At 42.1% G+C, this 18,780-nt stretch overlaps 1 protein-coding gene across 4 annotated transcripts in view; it reads left to right on the forward strand.

Annotated features, from left to right (window-relative positions):
* The window catches only part of Fz2 (frizzled 2), a 76,343-nt gene that overhangs the window by 46,883 nt on the left and 10,680 nt on the right, over window positions 1-18,780 (forward strand). The window contains exon 1 of one of the 4 annotated variants that reach the window (XM_071776650.1): window positions 17,127-17,252. The exons of the other annotated variants lie outside the window; for them this stretch is intronic. The gene's annotated coding sequence lies outside the window, so the exon portion shown is untranslated. Of the gene's footprint in view, window positions 1-17,126; window positions 17,253-18,780 lie in introns of those variants that run through there. 4 annotated transcript variants of the gene reach the window in all.

The following is an 18,780-nucleotide window of genomic DNA, read 5'->3' on the forward strand; positions in this document are numbered from 1 at the left end:
CATTTTATATCAGATGACATTTATTTCCGACAAACGCTTCAAAAAATTTCAACAGCACCGCTCACTAGTGGTGCCGGTCCACCAGGATGCCATTGAAAAGTCAGGTATCGGTTACGGACTGACTGTGGCGGTCAACATGTTAATCGTCAGTTTTCTTTTCAAAACTCACCAACTTCAAGATGCTATTTCTCTTCTTCGAGAGACGCATGCTAATTTAGGGAAATACATTGCCTTATTAATGGGAAACAACCGTGTATGTTTCTACTGAATTTCTGAAAGGAGGCTACAAGTGTCCTTACCTTGTGTCATTGCTGTGTCACAATACACATATACGAACGAGATGCCGTGCCCGCATAGGATTGCGCGTAACGCATTACCATAAATGCCGTTACGACAATACGCGAAGTCGCGCGCGAGTGTCCTTGGTTACGGCTCGCGTTCGCGAGAAAGCGGCGACGATCGCGTCCGCCCGGGGCGTGTCCGCACAATCGAATTCCGACGAGAGCTGGACAGTGGATGCGCTGGACGTGAATCACGAAGAGAAAAAAAAGTCGACTCGCGCGAATGACAGAGCGCTTGTTTGATCTCGGGGGCACACGCCCACGCCCCGCGGGACGCGATCCCCAGGCCACGGAGAGAAAAAGAAACGGCGCGAAACTGCATCCGACGTTTATCTGTCGGGCTTTTTTACGACTATCGCGCGTAGCTTCCGGCGTTGTATACCGGCGTACTCTCGTTAAATTTGCGCCGCACGCACGCACGCAGGCTATTTACGAGCGCGCAGCCCCGCGCGTATTTTTCGCGCTCGCGATTAGGCATTCGCGTTCGCATTCGCTCCGCAGCAGTTCGGATTCGGCGCGCGATAGCGCTGAAGCTTTATCGCGCCTTAATTTTCCTAGCGGATGAATCGGATATTTACAACCGACGAGATAAGGACGATGCCGGTGTTGCTTTGTAAAGTTCGTCGTAGGGAGCCGAAAAGAAGCCGCCAGGCTTGCAACTGCGTCGTAACGCCTAATTACGTTCGCCGCGGACATATCGTACATATTTGCATCGCAAATCTCCCACCGGCTAGCCGGGTAGCGATGTTGTTAAATTTCGTTATCCTCGCCTCGTGTATATCAAGATAGAGATCGAGACCGATATGAATATCGAAAGAACGTATTGTGTATATGCGCATAAGATAAATATTAATATCTTCTAATACTGACACTTATCAGCATAGCTTTTTAAAAACAACTACCTATTATTATTTTGATAGCTTCTTAATTTAAGCTTCTTTAGAGAGAAAATTCTGAGATGAGGAACATTGTAACAATAAAAGTAGATTCAAAGATACCTGAAGAGACTGCTATTTGGGATATTAATAATTTATATCTCGCTTGAAAGAAAGCAGATTGTTGTTCACTTGTATCGTGCATCGTAGCATATATTTGATATTAAGATTCCCTTTTTCTTTCCCTCTCTCCCCCCCTCTCTCTCTCTCTCTATTGATATTGATAGATTATACTTTCAAAATATCAGAACATTTCTAAAGTATCGGAATATTGAAGCAGAAGTATCGATATTCCGACCATATCTCGCAGTATCGTTGCTTATATATACTGTCATAAAACTCTCGATGAAGTTTCCGCAAAATCCTCGACAGAATTCCACATCGCCATAACTGAAAATCCTCGAATATTCTTGGCCGCGTTTAGGATAATCGCCCCGATCGTTGTTGAAGCGATGTTATCTTATCGTTTCCCGAACTCGCATGACTCTCAACTGTTTTGTTACGCGAGAAGTCGCAAGTTTAATCTTCGAACGAAGTCGCGCAATTTCGGAATTTGTACTCCGAGTCGCGCGGATTTAAATCCCTGCGGGGGTATTATCCGCGCAGACAAAAAATCTTAAACAATGTAACATCAGCGAACAACAGTTCATGCTACATAGTTTCAGAGAATAAATAAAACTTGAAGTTTCACTAGCTCGAGATTATCGGTAGATTTTTATTTGCTCTATGCGAACCATGGAGAAAAAAATATAATATTGCGCAATATAATACTGCGACATTTTACGTTTATCTACATTAAAGGCTAACACGAGAGAGATATAAAGCAGCTTCCGTTAAGGATAAGATTGAAAGCCTCGCGAGCACAGCGACACTTATGGACAGTAATAATTACCGCGGACTCGTTTTGTTCGTGCGCCGCGATCGTCGCCTGGCGAGGCAATAAAAAGGGCCGGGTTCTCTCGTTTGTGGTGATATATCGTCCCGCGCAGGTGGAAGACGTCTACGAGCGGGCAATCCTCTCTCCTTACGATCCTTTTGGATATTTTAGCGCCCGTTTGGGTCCTTTTATTACTCTTTTGGGCGAGGCTGCCACGTAGCCAGCGTAATTAGAACGCACTATAATTGACTCGTTCCGAGTGCTGGCGAGAAGGTGAATTATATCGCGAACGCGCGCCAGTTTTGGATAAACGTTGAAATCGGGTTAAGCATGCCGAGCGTTTGACATCGAAAAACGATACAATTTGCTTCTCGGGGTACCGCGATTACTTTATGGCCACTTCGTCGAGGGGGGTTGGTCGGCTTAGGGCGACAACGCGTTAAGCCGCATAGAGCGATTTTATAGACTAGCACTCCCGCTGAAAGAGACCATAAATCATTAATGAGATCGGAGATACGCCGTTACAGTTCTCGCATTTGTCCCCTTTATCGCCAAATTGTTTCTATACCTTGAACTAGATAATTAAATGTCTTTGATTATTAAGTAAAGATTTATCTCGGTTTATTTTTAATTTGTTTCGAGAATTCCTTTTATTTCACCTTTTATTTTACATAATTTCATTTTCAGTAAAGTATTCGTATGTTGAAGGACTGACACGTTCTCGCCTTCAATCATTACGTTAACCTCGCCCTCGGTTTATAGTTTCCAACGGCGTTAATCGATCGAAACGTATGGTAACGTACGTTTCGCGAGAGACGCGCGCGGATCTCTCAACGTGGTGGCGGGCGAGAATACATTTCGCCCGTTTCGCTTTGTCCGCTTTGTCAAAAGTGTACTCTGGCACACTCGACGCGGCCCCCGCGATGTTGGAGGTTGGAGGACGTCCATCCGTTTTGCAAATGGATTCGCGGAGGCTCCAGTGGCTTTTTGACGCGCTCGAGAGTCAGGCTCCGCGCCTAAAAAAATCCGTGAATGGTGAAGACGATCCGAAGTCGTGAAAAGAAGGGGGCTTAATGAAAGAAAGGAAATGTTTACAGAGGCCGGAGAAAGAGAGAGAGGGGGGAGGGGGGTGAAAGACAGAGAGAGAAAGAGAGAGATTGAGAGAGGTGCGCGGAGAACGCTTAAACCTGCGCCATCGGCCGCATACTCCTTGTTTTCTTTTTTTGTTCGAATATTCGACAAAAATTTGTGGCTCTCTGTGTTATATCGCGGTCTAGCAATCTGGGATGAGAAGCATTAGGAAAATAGCGCCATTGTCGTATTTTTGCGTTCTCGAAAAACATTATTATTTACGGCGAAACTTGGCTCGTTTTTCCTTTACGAATGATAGAACGTCATATTTCTTCAATTCCGATTTAGTAATTTATTGAAGTGGTTCGTTAAAATACGTTACGATTACTCTTAATATTAATTTATTTATTCTGAAAATGGAAACTAGTAGGTTAGTAGGTACACAAAAACATAAAGCTATGTTATTTGATGACATTTTAACAATTCAACTTTTATGTTAATCTGAATATCCCTGCTAAATGAAGGGCTCCTGTCAAAGAGATTTAATTATTGGAAAAATTAGCAATGAAAGACTCCACAAAACGATACTGTGTGTCTATAATGTGTCATGGTAATGCATGCGTGCCTTTTATAGTGACTTTATCGTTTCGTCATTCTAGTCGCGTTATTCTCGATCACTAGGCGGTAACTCACGCATTTGCATTTATATTTGTATTTGCGGTAAGTATGATTCATGTTGGCATTTATATGAAAAAGCTTTAGTACAGATTTAATACAAAAAAAGTCCATATAGACGAGAGAAGGAGAGAATATAATATACTTCTTACATAAACACATCTGAAATTCGCGTGCTAGAGATAGAGACTCGACGATAATATGGATTTGTTGATAAGAGCGCGGAGTAGCGATAGCGAAGATATCATCGCGTCTGCCAAATCCAATATTTGAGAACCTACGATTCGTCAGCCGTACGTTCCAACAATCTGTTAACACTCTTTTAATCCCGTTCTTTCACGATATTTTCTCATCGCGAGATTTCTGGTAACATCTTCGGGTAAGATCGATAAAGTACATTCGAGGAACAAGCGACATCGTCAAATAGAATCGACGAGGCACATCCAACGACACGTGATTCGGGAACACGCAATTTCTCCCGTGCTTTCTTTCCCAACATTTTTCACGGCGTCGTTAACGTTCGCGTAACGGACGCGGATTTTTCCGTCGACGATGCGCGCACGGCGTGCAGAGGTTAAACGTAATTATTTTCGCGCATTACGCGCGTCCGCCACGGTGTTTCCGTTCTGTTGTTTCGCGGAAAAGCTCAACGAGCATAGTCCCGCTCCACCGGATTTTTTCGCCCCGTTCCCTCTTCCGCAATTACCGCGCTGCTGTTGCTGCTGCTGTTTCCCTCGCGGGTGAAGCATTTTACGAGAGAATTTGCGCGCGCCGAGCCCACTTCCGAGCCGCCTGTCGCCCTCTGTCCCCCGTCCACGCTTTTGCGGCTGTTCGTCACGGTATAAACGGAGAAACGAGAGAAGGAGCGAAAGCGACACCCTCCCTTTGTCTTGTGTTCCTCCTCGCGTCGGGGCAGGTGAAACCGCGTTACGCGTGTATGTGCGTGCGTGCATGCGTTCACTCGCGCGTGCGGATGCATCCTCGCGCTACAACATTACTTATTCACTAACTACGGGTTACGGTGGAGGATCGAATCTTCACGCTAAACTGCTCGTTGTGGTATAAAATGCTGCAGTCACTCTATGTACAGTTATAATAGGATAATGAGAATTTTTTGTCTCTCTTCTTCTTTATCATTGCATTAGTTTACAATTTTTATCTTTATTTATAACTTTTGTACATATTTCTCTCTTTATAACTTGTTTTATAAGTGTGATAAGTTTATTCAACTTTGTATTATAATATGCTTATTCTAATTTAGTTGATGAATAGACAGGATGGACAGATGTAAAGATCTATCTCGCATTTTATTATGCTTATCATTAAATCAGACTATCTATATGTATATTATATCCGCTCTTTGTTTCCCTATAGAATTCTCAGGACAAGATCTTCATCTACAGTAACACGTCCAAGATTTCAAAATTGTTAAAAAAATAATGACAAAGTATTGAAGAATATAGACAAGATTATTGGCAGCAATTAGGAAAAATGACAAACTATATGTTTAATGAGTACCGCGATATCCGAGACCACTGAAGACATGATTTTAATAATAAGTTTCCGGTGATACGAAACCGGTTTTATATTAGATGTACTATTTTCTGATAATCGTTGTGCGAAAACGAGCCACACGCATCGACGCGACGGCGCGTTTCTTCACCGCCGTTAATCTCGCGCTCTAAACGCGGTTTTCACATAACAATTACGTCGTCGTTAAACTGGTCCGCGTTATCGTTAGTGTGTTGCCGAATTGTTGCCGCTCCGCGATTCTTCATTCCATTTAAACCGAGGGAAACCCGGGGGAGACGGACGGAGAGAATCATCTCGTGTGTCTTTTTTCGGCGCGCCCGATGAAACATGATCTCGCACGCCTTGTCGCGCTGACCGGAAGAAAGCGCCATTAGGAAGGATTTATAGCCGATTCGGGGCAGCCCGCAGGCTTTGTTTACCTTACAAAGCGCCAGCGTGGAGCGAGACAATGTCGGAGGGAACCGCGCATGAGTCTCTTCGTTTGCCAGTACAAATCGGTTGCATGCACCACCGCAACTACAGTTTCATGGAGCTAACCTGCTAGTTAGCGATTCGTCATACCTACCAGTCTCCACATTACATTACTGGCCATAACACGCAGAAAAAGTTCAGGCGGATTTTCATCGACCGGATTCACCAAATCGTGAATGCAAACACGCGCTGATGCAATCGTTAACTTCTTTCACATCCGGTCGGCGTAAATATAGTACACACATGGAGAAATTAAAATTAGTTTGCTTATGTTTGATTTTAATAAATGGTATCGAATTTAACAACGCAAATCAAACAACGCGCAATTAATTAAAAAATACCACGCAAACACGTATTCATTACTAAATTAATTCAGCGTTTCACACACGCGCAGATATAAATTCTTGGTTACTCGCATTGTTGCTCAACATATAACTTTATTAAAAGGGAATCTGTGGCGTTGAATACGTGAGCATTCACGAGCACAAAAGGCTTACATATAAATTAAGATAATCCAGGTTTTAACGGTAACCCGTGTAGGTTTCAACCAGCCCCATGGCGCCCGCCCTCGCTGTCGCGATATCCGCGGGGCAACCACCTCCGCATTTCCTACGCCGCGAAACGAGAGCCCACGCGGGAGAAAGACCACCGCTTCTCATCCTAATTGAGCAACAGCGCGTAATTCGCGCGTGCGTTTCGCTAATGCGCGTGTGGGTCGCACATTTTTGCAGAATCGCGAATGTATCCACGTAACAACCGTGCGTCCCCGAAGAAAAAAAATCGAGGAAGAATCCCGGCCTCTCATTCGTCGTGCGAATTAACACCCGTGGAAACGAAGGGAGGGAATCAGTTAGTACCTCCGTCGTCTTTTCGGTCTCCCTCGTTTCGTCTGTGTCAGTCGGTTTCTACCTCCCCCTCTCCGCGGGGCTACCGCAGGAATCTGCATCGAAACGCGAAGGTCCCCTTCTCGGGAGGTCAGAAGACCCCCGTGGATCGCCGCGAGATCCCCGATTGTGATTCTTCGTTCGGAAATCTGCGGGTCTCTCTACGAAGCGACGCGCGCATACTACGCGAATAAAGGAACAAAGTGTCGTCTCTCACGCCGCAGGCTGCCTGATTTACTGAGAGGAACGAGAAACAGCATGCGGACGCGAAAGAGCAAGAATCGGGAGGTATATAAATAGAACATAGGAAAGGAATAAAATATACAATATTACCAATGTACAATAGCAACCAATCGTACCGGTATACATACATACATAAGAGATGGAATAAAGCATGAATGTGCTGCTTTGCGATCAGTTAGAAATAAAATACAAACAAAAACAACACATTTATATATAAAATATTTTCTTTCTATTTTATATATAACGTACAAAATAATTAATTATTGTAATATTGTACGTTATTTCAAAAGAAATCTTTTTTTGTACGTTGTGGACTGTTCCATGTGATTGTTTACGGATCACATGATAGGAACAACAGAAAAAGGATAATGGGGAAGTTTGATCGCGTGCTATGAAATCATAACTTTGTTGTTTCGTCGGGACGCGTAATGCATGGGCAGATACGATTTTGTCGCGCGAGATTTTGTTCGCTTTTCTCCTGCAACCTGTGTTTTAAAACGTGTAATACATAGTAATAGAATGTTCGTGTGATCGCCTCGAGTTAATTTTAGAAATTGCAGCTTTAAAAAACACTTTAACGACGCGTCGTTGTAAATTAAAATGAAGAACTTTTTTTTTATTAGTAAAGAAAGGAAATGGACGATCAAATGCGCATAATTAAACATACGTAAAAATACAAGTTTAACGATAATAGGCGATCAAAAGAATGCAAATTAAATCAACTACATCTGTGTGTGACATGATCTATAATTCAATCTCTAAGTTATAAATTTTTTATGAATACCGTTTGTACGGATGTAAAATGAATTTTTGTTCTATTCAATTATATCCTGTTCCACGCGCAAATAGTACATGGCTCTACACGTACAGAAATTCATACAAAATTCGGGTACGTTCATGTTTATCGTAGAATAGCAAATTTTACTTACACGTATGATGTAGCATTCTCTCGGCGTGATCATTTCATAACCGTTTATGAGATATCGAAAAGCTTTTACAACGTCATCGAGAGTGGAATACATGTCGCTCATTTGCCGCAACAATGACATAACTAAAAAATTGTTCATTTTTCAGGAAACACGATTTAAAGTTTTGAATTGTCATTACTTTCTATGAGAATTTTAAAATACTGTATTGGCAAGTCACTTTTTTTAAAACTTTTACGATGTTTTCACTACAACGACAAAATGACAACTGAAATTGACTGAGATAAAACAGTATTGCAACGCATATAATTCACTAACAAAAATGATATAGCACAAATAGCGACACAACTGCTCCCTCGGGTGAGTTCGTGAAGCTTAAGGTAGTTCTCCGGTCCTTGTACTAGACTACTAGAGAAAATCGATTTTCTATAGATTTTCTCTAGTACAAGGACCGGAGAACTACTTTAAGCATTGTCGATTTAACTGCAAACTGTAAATAGTACATGTAACAGTCTTTTTCCCTGTACGAATAACTCAAAAAGGGTGATTTTTTAATTATGTCATTGTTGCAGCAAATGAACGATGTATTTTTCGAAAAAATAATCATAGTTTAGATTACTACCGTGTTCGAGGCTGGTTACATTGATTCTGAAAATTTAGCATACAGCTCTCGCGGGAGGCAAGGTTGGGTCGATAGCAACACCACCCTTGGAAAGCTCTTTCAAGGGTGAACCCTACGATGGGTGGGTGGCTCGTCGGTGGTGGTAATGCCAGCGGTAGAGGTGGTGGTTACGCTGATGGTGGTGTGACTATCGACCGAGTGCCGACGACGTGGAACGTCGTCGTGGTTGCGCCATAAGATTTCTTGTCGTCTCGTGCGGTTTCTTTTTTTCTTTATTGCCGAAAGTTTAATCAGGCGTACGTTTTCCCGGAACATCTCCTTATAAATTATGTTTCTCCTGTCAGGAAAAAAAAATGGATGGACGCAATGAAATATTCACGTCTTTATCAAATTACGAAGACTCTGACTCGTAGTTTTAGAAATACGATTATAAATTTTCTGTAGACGAGTGAATGTTTCCCGTACAGGTTTTTTCATAATAACTTTCTTTATTCATTATTTAGTTAAATACTCCTCTTGTTAGGGAAAAGTTCCGCCAAATTTCAAGTTTGTGCTCAACTAGACCATATTTACGTAACAAACAGCGCGCACCGTGTTCATCGACGACACGCCCTCCGTGGGAGCAAATGCACAACGTAATCGAGTCTTAATTAGTTTCCTCGTGTAAGTCGCGGGACAAGAAGCGGCGATGTAGGAAGCTACTTCGCCGTGCTCCCTATTGGTCAACGCGCGCCTGCTCTCGACGACGCGCTTCGTTTTATCCGCGATTAATTAATCCTCGCCGGGCGAGTTTGCGATCGGCCGAAGATTTCTTAAGATTTCTTGATATATACGCGAGATATACGCAATGTGCAAATAATTCCGGTCGCGTTCGCGCTCGTGCATACGTATGCGCTGGTCCAAAGAAACGCCGCCGCGACGACGGCTTCTTTCGTCCACGTCTTGTCCTCGCGAAAAAGTTACCGTTTCCTTAAAGGAAACGCAAAATAATGATGTACTTACCCGTCTCGTTCGAGCAAGTAGTTTTTAAACGATACCGTTCTATGGCGTTCGCAGGTGCGCGAATTCTTCATGCAGAGAGAACTTCCAAAAATGTGCAGATCGCATTTATAATGCGTACAAGCTCATAGACATATTAAATAATGCGGCATATAAACTCGGCAATAATCTCTCAACATGTAAGAACTTTTTCGACAGTCTAAAGGGAATTATCCTGAAGCTGGTACAACGAAAAATTTAATATTTTTAATGTGATCACGTGATCGATCTATTGAAGTTTGCGATTTTGTAAAGTTAATTGAGATCTAGAAGTATATATAAAATAATTTCTGTCGTCTCTTTCGTGTATTATGAATCATAAATAGACAAGTTGTAGTCTAATCACTTCTACGTGTGTGGTCACATTTTTGTGAATCATAATTAGATAAGTTGTAGTCTGTTTCGTGTATTATGAATTACAATAAGATAAGTTGTAGTCTAATCGCTTCTATGTGTGTGGTCACATTTTTCTGAAAGATTCCTCTAAGGGGTGTGCTTTAAGATTTTAATCTGATTTTTTACTTCGGAGTAATATTTGGCAAAGAACATTCGAAAATATTATCGTGCGTCGACATGCGCGCTATGCGCTTTATCTCGTTGGCTTGTAGATAATCCGTGTAAACGCGCTGGATTTGCTCTGTACGTTAGGCACGTTAGACAGGGACGCAGGCGTTGCGTATCGGTCGTGCCCGACCTGTTTCTCCCCGGGCCTCGAGCCCGCTGAAGCGGACGACGAGCGGGGAAACTTTATCGCGAACCCAACGAACGGTTGACAGCTCCGTGATGCATCGGTAGCGATTTGCATTGGCGTCGACCGCGCGGGAGCCAGCTGCGAATCCCGAACGAAGAAATTCTCGCCATTCTCCGGTCTGCATTCCGGCCGCGCGTTTATCGCTGAACGAGCCCGTTGGATGATTCTCATCTCTCACGTTTACCTCGAGTTTCATGTTAAACAAATCAAGGGAAAGGGATGACCACGTTTAACGCTAAGTGACTGATAACGATATGGCAAGAATATTAATGTTTTAGTGTATTAGTACTTTTGATGCTTTATATTAACTACCATTGCTGACTGAATATTTAACTCAGAATTCCCACAGTCGAACGAGAAGTGTATGCGAGATCTTAATTAAACAAAGTAACATTTCTCTAATTGCTTAATTATCAATTAATTGACTTGCTTTGCTTTCAGTTTATTTAATTTTTTTTTCATTTAATACTAATGAAAAATAGATTGGAGAGACTAAACAATTTTTAACATCAAATTCGGACAGTGTCTTATTCGTGGAGCCGTAGAAATAATAATCGTAGCCACTGGGAAATTGATTCTCAAATTCAAACAGGCTCAAACGCAAACACTCTCAAACGAACCGTATCTTAACTTTGTTGACCTTTCTGTAGATTCCCCGCAATATTGACGCAAAGTCGAATAGGATAGACACGATATAGACTGGTTCAATTATGGATTCGTGATTGCCAGGAAGCTGTAATACGTGCAACAGCTTACTCAATACATTTCACCTTCGTGGTTATTTGCGTTAGTGTTATCACGATCAACTTGGCCTTATCATTCGATCGCTCATCACGCAACTTCATATAGTTGTATGATTTATACTTCGACAATTATTATTATTTCTTACTATACTTACTTACTCTATTGTGATTGATTTCTTAATTAATTTGTAAGCGCAGAGAAAAATTAACGGAGCTACCGGGACTTGAACTCGGGATCCTTCGCTCACAAGCCTAGCACTTAGGCTGCTACCCCACGACTGCTCCACTACTACGCTAATTTCTCCGATCCCTCATCAATACTGGCCCTACGGCCTCAAATCTCCTACAGCTCGGCCAGCCCTGACATCACATTCGCCCCGAATGTGCCATGCCCTCTGACTGCCGAAGCCTGCAAGAATAACCCGGAGCTATACTCCACAACTTCCCAATCACACCACCCACAGGTATCCGATGTATCGGGCAAGTTCTCCTCCAACGAGGTAACGCGAGCACAATCCCACTTCTGAACTGTAAGCGCAGAGAAAAATTAACGGAGCTACCGGGACTTGAACTCGGGATCCTTCGCTCACAAGCCTAGCACTTAGGCTGCTACCCCACGACTGCTCCACTACTACGCTAATTTCTCCGATCCCTCATCAATACTGGCCCTACGGCTCCAAATCTCCTACAAATTATAATTTTATTTTGTATTAATTACAATGTTGAAAATTTTTGTGAGTTTCATGGGCTTGCAAATTCCGGTACAGAAACTAACGCGTAATTCATCGAGCTTGTAAAATTCTCGCAACGGTCAGATTCTCATCGTAACGCTCATGGATTCCACAGATAACCGTCACGATAATGTCGCCAATTTGTCTCGTAGAAAGTGCTTCCCACGCGTTTGCACTGGCATTCACACTCACAGTGCCATAACTTTCTAAGACGCGAAAAATAATCAGTACAGCAAGATAAGATGACATAGATTATAACCATATAAAATACGTAATACAAATATAATGTAATAATATAAAGAATCTGTATAAAGATTGAATGTATGAAATGTTTGCAGAGGTAATTATTAAAGCAATTCAAGGACAGATTGAAGATGTATTTTTTTATTATAATACGAAAACGAAACTAATAAAATTTTATAATTTATAATTGTAGCTATAACGTAGAAGGCGTTAAATTTGCATTCACGGATAGTAGTTAAAGTGAAATCGAAATTTAAAGTTAACACAAAAAGTATAACTTGTACAACTCGTAAAACACTGAAGAACGCAAATAACAAATTCGATACATTTTCACCGAGTTGCAGCGTTTGCAGGAAGCCAATTATAAGAAGTTTGTTGCCTGCGATCCCCGCGCTTTTTTCAGTCCATCGTAACATTAAAGGCGATATTCGTATAACAAACAACTAAAGCTCGGAAACAAACAGTCACGTTTAGCGCGGAAATACGAACACGAGTCTCGGTCTTTGATAGAATTTTCCTTGAGAATAATACGGCTGCCGTTTTTCCTTTTACCTTGACTTCGGATTTTCACTTAAGCCCGCGCGGAGACTTACGACACGCCATTTAATTCTTACGAGTAATTAAGCGGCGTGAGACTGCTTGCAAGGTACTTGGAAACTCGGTCCAAGCCGGTCGCTTATCTACGCTCGACGCGTTAAGAGGACTCATAAAGGACTGTTGCCATAAATCGGATTTTGCTGCGATCTTAATTAACCCTAGAACCCATGTATCATTTTTTTGACCTTCTAACACATGACTGGGGGCAATATCGACCCCACGCTTTATTTGATCGTAAAACCGGTCCTACAGAAATAAAGGGCCTTTAAACCTACATATTATATATGTTTATTAACTTTAGCAATACAGCCAGAAAGTGGACTTGGTTTACATCAATCCTTAATCTCTCATACTTGCATTCAATCCACGCATACACAAATATCCAAAATCCTATTATAAAAATACCATTATATCTTATTGCACTATCTCCTATCCTCACAGCCTATCTCACAGCCTAATGACATTCTATATCTATCTTCTTTTTCTTTCGCATTCCTTTCCCTAACAACTTTCAACAATACCTTCGCTTTGGTGGTGTCCAATTTATCATTCCAAAGTTTTTCCAACCTTTCTTTACTATCCTTCCTTTAAACCTACATGAATTTCTTCGTTTTTTAATAACGAAGAGAATGGTATACGGTAAATTTAATTTTACTCAAGTTTAGTTAGTGAAAAATCCATTTAAAGACCGAAAAACGCAGAAAATCAGCAAAAACCTCTTTTTTTAAACAAAAATTTGTATCTTTTTTTGTAATCAACCGATTTTCAAATTTCAAACGGGGTTTTAAAAAGGACACATTAGACTATTGGAAAAAAATTGTTATCGCTATGTTCTGTTCAAAAAGTATATTTATTTGGAACTATAAAAATGAAGAAATTCACAAAGTTGAAATATGGAAAAAATCGATGAAAAAACCATAAAAAATTGTATTTCAAGTATTATTTTATTTTTATTTGATACAAAATAGTAAAAAATATGAAAAAAATAAAACATTATATCGCCCAGCCATTTTCTGCGAAATGTCAATCTTCTATAGGCAACGGGATTTTTACCGACTAAGTTGTGTGATATTTCGTCTTAAATAATATTTATGACTATTTATGCTCAGATTACGTAATAATACATGATATATATTGATTCTAGCAAAAAAATAAAATTAGCTTACCGTGACGAAACTCAAACGGCAACTCACGACTGGGGTCGATATCGACCCCACGCCCGCTTTGCGACTGTGCTACTTCACTGCTAGCGAACAACTAACGCTGCGCCCGACATAACCCTACTTTTAGAAAGTTGAAATGAATTATGGTTCAGGTCCTGAGTCAATAATGTCACTCGCTAGCTCAGGAGCGTAGTTCAAAGTTCGCCTGGGGTCGAAATCGACCCCTCTCATGGGTTCTAGGGTTAAGGGCTGACTGCGGAATCTACTTTCCACGAGGCACGCTGCCAAATGCGCATTCTCGGTATATTTCAGATATTTGTTACCTTGAAAGAATATTGCTGCCTCAAGTCGTCGCTAATCAGAACAAAATTCCGACTCTATAATTTATCGCTGAATGTGTAAGATTTCTGAAATATTTACAATCTAGAATTTGAAAAATTATATTAAGCAAAAATTACCCCGTATCGAAAGTTCGCAGAACCGAAGAATCATTCAGAGGCGACAAATAGTTAAAGATCTTTTGGTTACCGCGATAAATATTCATCCGAATCATCGTGTTATCTCACGCGCGTAATCAAAGATCGAATCTTGCGTGGCCTCGAGAGTGTTTCGCATAATCGTGGAAGGTCCCAAAGATTCGTCGGGACATTTCGTTCGGGGTCAATATGTCAGGTAGAAGACGACAGATCGTCCCGGATACACGAAATTTAGAATCCGAAGGCAGCCGCATAACGAGCAGCGGATATCTCTCTGACCGACCCCTCCATTCCTATCTTCACGCCACCCGTCTACCTGTTTACCCATTTATCTCCCGATCTCTCCTCTTTTTTTCCCTGAGCTTCTCTTTACTTTCTCGCTTCCCCACACACGCCGTCATCCGCGCGGCGTGTAAGGACGATGATTTACGATTTTAAAGTCCCGTCTCGCTCGCGCTCGTCGACGACGAAGCGACAGCTTCTCTCTTCCTCCGGGAAAAACTGCTCGGTCGGTTCCAGCTCATCGAGCTGGCTTCTCCGCGACGCGGCGCGGCGTCGAGAGACGCGCTGAGATGGTCGTTGCTTTTGCTGCCCGTCGCACGTGAAAAGTAAATAGCGAACGTGGCAGCGATTCGTTCATCTTCCACAGCTTGCAGGACCGCCCTGTCTTCTCCCGTCCGACTGCCATCTCTTGTTAACTTTTCTATGACCGTCCAGCCGCGACAAAGTGAGTCTGTCAATCTTATCAACATTCCTATCGAAAATGTTACGTTCGGGAACTTAACATTTTCTGCATCGTTGTGATTTTAACGACAGATGAGTGGATTGAGGGTGGCGACTGACTTCTATCTTCGCTAATACGTGCCCGATATTCTTGGTAACGATCAAACGAACGTGAGGGCCACTCAAAGAATCTAGAGCGCTTTGCTTCACACCTTGCGGTTCGCAGCTTTCGCTTTAGCGGAATTAATTTGTACCGGGGCGGTGACCGAATTCTGTAATCAGCGAGGCAACATTAAAGAATCGTCCCGTTACTAATCCCCGAGACGAAATTTTCTTCTCGCCGCTTTTATCCGCGAGACAAACAAAACTCTCGACGATCACGGCGATAACGTGCCAACGACGAAATCATTATAAGGGGCGGATGCTACGCAACGCGAGGTTTCGGACAGTACGCGATATGTATATCGATAAACTCGTTTCGATGGCGATACGTCGATAGCGGTACATGATTCAGCCAGAGCCATTCTGCTGCTGATTATCGCGAGGCATTTTCTCTCTCCCTCTTTCTCTCTCTTTCTCAATCGCGAGCCAAGGTGAATCGCAAGAGCGGACGCTTTCTGGGACCGGAGCGCTTCGCGCCTCCACGGGGCAACGGATCCAATTAGGCGAGCGTATGAATCCATAATTCATTCCCTGATTAATTAGCGCGCGTATACACACAGGCGGAAGGTGTGAGCGAAGGAAAGGACGGAGGAAGGTGGGACGTGGTACGGTGGGTACGATGGAAAGGGGCGTGACGAGATCAGTGATCCTTCTCGGCCGCAGTTTACTCGCGCTCGCGTACGGCGAGTGGTATATAGGTGTGCGCAGCCTTGTAAACGCGCGGGGAACAAAAGGAATCGCGTTTACCGCCAACTTCGCGATAGCACCTACCTACGTATGCCCCGCCGTGTATTTGCGGCCGCAAGGTGTGTGCGAGCGCGCTCTCGCGTGGTTTTATAGGGAGATAAAAGGTATCCCGACATGACAATCTCGCTTACTAGACCCCGCGGGAGATTATTACGGGCCTGTGTGTATCAAATTGGGATTCTCCTCGCGGAACGTGGTAACGTTATTACGGAGGGCGCCGAACGCTTTGTACACGCGGTGATAACGAGTGCTAAAGACACGATTGATCCGATTATCATTTTCACTTGTACATATTATTGTTTGACAATTTAATCAACGAGATTTTAAGGCTCAAAATTTTTAACTTAAAACGAAAAAATTTTCTGGCAAATGTATGTTTAATAAAATCTTCAATAGAAAATAATTCGACATTTTGTAATGTATTCTGACTAATTTTATGGTAATTTTTTTTTTAAATTATGATTGGAAGTGAGTTTCGTTCTCGACCGCGCGGGCAAAAACACTCCGGCGCGTGGCGAGTACGTCGGCTTTTCCGGTCGGACTCTTCGCGTATCACAGCAGAACGGGATACGACAACGCCCTGTGTTGTTGCTGGCGAAAGAAGCCTGTTTTCGCATTGCTGCTCGCTGTATTAAACGCGATGATTGCTGGGAACGCGATGAATGTGGAGCGCGTGCTCGCGCGCTCCGCGAGGGAGATCACCTTCGGTTTCACATCGTACAGAGAGAACGAACGTACGGAAAGGCCGGAGGAAACTCGAGGCAGGAAATAGTTGTATCAAGATCCACTTCGCGCGCAATCGACAAGCGTCCGTGTCGACGTTTACAGGCGGAACTTTACATCTCCTGGACAAATGATACGTTCGTCGCGTGCGGCTCGGTACCGTCATGCGGATACACGATACGGTGTGGTAACGCGATGGCGCGATTATCGTGCGTTTCGTATCCTGATTGAACGAGCGATGCATCATCCGTTGTTGCACATTCTTTATCGCGCTCGGGCAGCGCTGAGATGAAAATAGAGGAAATGGAAAGTGATGGATCGCGAGCGCGTTTGCAGTTTGCCACGTCGCGTCGGCGCAAATACAAATAGTTAACCGCGAACAATTCGAAGGAAATGGCACTTTTCAGTCTAACGATATTCGATTTCATTGAACCATCTCGATAAAATGAACACTGTGCCGAAATTAAAGCTCTCCAAAATTGATCGAAGAATGGCACTTCGTTACTTATTTGCAGCCCTCGAACCCAAAGTTCCTTCCGGACAGGACTAATAACTGACGATCCATCTCGGGAAAAGAGTAAGTCTCCTTTACGATAAACTGTGCCAAGTAAATTACTGAACTTGTATGAGAATTTCATCTTTCCTTTGTTTTTATCAAACAAGTATCTGTCGAATCCACGTGCATCTGTATGCACGTTTACCAAAGTTAATTTTCAAGATTAATTAAGTCAATAATTACGTTTCCGGTTAAACTGTCGCGATGGAAAAGCCGACGTCAAACTGATCAAAGAATACGTCTGCCATGCGCTTTTGATGAAAATTTAACGGAGCACCATGTATACCATGGCAAACGTGTGCCGCTTTCACGCAGGCTTTGGTAAATCCGATCTTACGCGTGTATTCTGGGAATCGCGCGCGACTCGAGTAACAGCGGAGTTTCGCATAGCGGTGGCGCGGGCGGATACGCGAAGAGAAGAAAGACCGTGTTTCAGCCGCAAAGGTCCACGCGCGCGATATTGGAAATGTTTTCTACACTTTTTACAGACACGGCGGTACACTGAAAAAAATATTTGTGTGAAATCACATGATTATGCTGGGTTTTTTTCCGACCCAGCATAATCATGCAATATATTACACTTACATGGAAAATTACAGATTATATGTAATTTCACATGAAATATGGAATCCACTAAACATGTGATGAAAAGCTTCGGACATGCTCGGAGGAACAAAAATTCTATCTTCAAAAATAAAGATATTAACTAAAATAAAGTTACATTAACATTAATCCAAAAGTGTGCCACGCTTTATTATAAAAGTGTGTGTGTGTGTGGACGCCACGAAACAACGTATATACAAGTTGTGCAATGTGCAGTTCCGTCATCATTCTTATACCATCGTTCGTCATATTTTAAATTTGAGAAACGGATCTCATCGGATGCCATCTATCGAATGATAATAATTACACAATAAATGTAAAATTACATTTCTTCCTGTAATTTTGCATGAAACTGGTTTTTTTTCCGTTCATTGTTGTGAAAATACAGCTAAATTTAAAACTACAAGTGATTTTTACATAAAAATAGTAATTTTACCTATATTTTACTATTAATATGTATTTTTACTTTAATATACCTGGAAAAAAAGAAATTACAGTAATAATTGGATAATTTTACAGTTTCAAACATGTAATTTTTCATGTAAAATTACATGAATTTTTTTCAGTGTAGTTGTCCGCCGAGTGTTCCGTATAACCACGCCGCGTGAAAAAGGTGTACAAGTCGCACGCCATGTGTATCCTCTCTGCATTGTATTCAAGATAAAATACGGAATATTATATAATTCCCATCGCCTTTCCTCACAGCCATATATTCCTTTGAGGAATTTTTTTATTAAATACGCTGTGATGATATCTTTAATTAGATTACCACGATAGAAATTAAGTTGTGGAAGATATTTTAAGATTTTGGGTAACTTATTCTGATAAACTTGTAATTTTTTTTATATTAGTTGAATTCTTATGATTTCGATTTCGCTCGCTGCAATATTTTTATAGGCGACGAGATCGGAACACCCTATATATTACGGCACGCGGCAGAAAGAAC

Source organism: Temnothorax longispinosus, chromosome 4, assembly GCF_030848805.1.
Source record: "Temnothorax longispinosus isolate EJ_2023e chromosome 4, Tlon_JGU_v1, whole genome shotgun sequence".
Lineage (NCBI taxonomy): Eukaryota > Metazoa > Arthropoda > Insecta > Hymenoptera > Formicidae > Temnothorax > Temnothorax longispinosus.